The sequence below is a fragment of the Hipposideros armiger genome, unplaced genomic scaffold (genome assembly GCF_001890085.2).
Source record: "Hipposideros armiger isolate ML-2016 unplaced genomic scaffold, ASM189008v1 scaffold_1707, whole genome shotgun sequence".
Taxonomy (NCBI): domain Eukaryota; kingdom Metazoa; phylum Chordata; class Mammalia; order Chiroptera; family Hipposideridae; genus Hipposideros; species Hipposideros armiger.
In genome coordinates, this window is record NW_017733057.1 from 142,771 (window position 1) to 143,625 (window position 855).

Genomic DNA, 855 nt, shown 5'->3' on the forward strand with positions numbered 1-855 from the left:
ACACCCACCATAGATGGAAACAGGGCAGTTCCCAGGAGAGGACAATTGTAACAGCAGCCCCCACTGCAAACTGACAAGCATCCTACATCCTGGAAGAAAAAATATAAGACCCCAGTACTCCTTCTCATTAGTGCAGCTGTCCTCCATAGGACTCTTCCCTGGCTAAACTCCTGGCTAAACTTCCCTGGCTAAACTCTTACCCCCTGTATTCACAGCTGACCCCCATTGGGCTCTGCCCTGGACAAACTCCACCTGCCAGTATCTCTTTCTTACCCCTCTGTCTCTGAAGCTCTCTCTCTTAAAATGCCCTGGCAAGACTTCTGCCAGTTTCAAACAGAACCCTCTCTCTCTTTCTTTTTGACTTTCAATAAATCTTTTATATGGATACTCCTGTAGAGTCTTGTAAATTCTTTTATATTCTGCAAATGACCAGGGATTAATTCTACACCAAAACCTTTCTCTTGCCTGATTACTCTGGCTAGGACTTCTAATACTATGTTGAAAAGCACTGGTGATAGGGACAGACCTGTTTTGTTCCTGAATGTGAAAAGAAGGACTTCAGTTTTTCACTATTTTATGATATTAGCTGAGAGTTTGTCATATATGACCTTTATTATGTTACGGTATTTTCCTTCTATACCCATTTTATTGTTTCAATCATAAATGGATGTTGTATATTGTCAAACACTTTTTCTGCATCTATTGATATAATCATATGATTTTTGTCCTTTATTTTGTTTATGTGGTGTATTACATTGATCAATTTGTGTATGTTGAACCATCCTTGTGCCCCTGGGATGGACCCCACTTGGTCATGCTGTAAATCATTTTAATGCATTGCTGCTTTGGATGTCT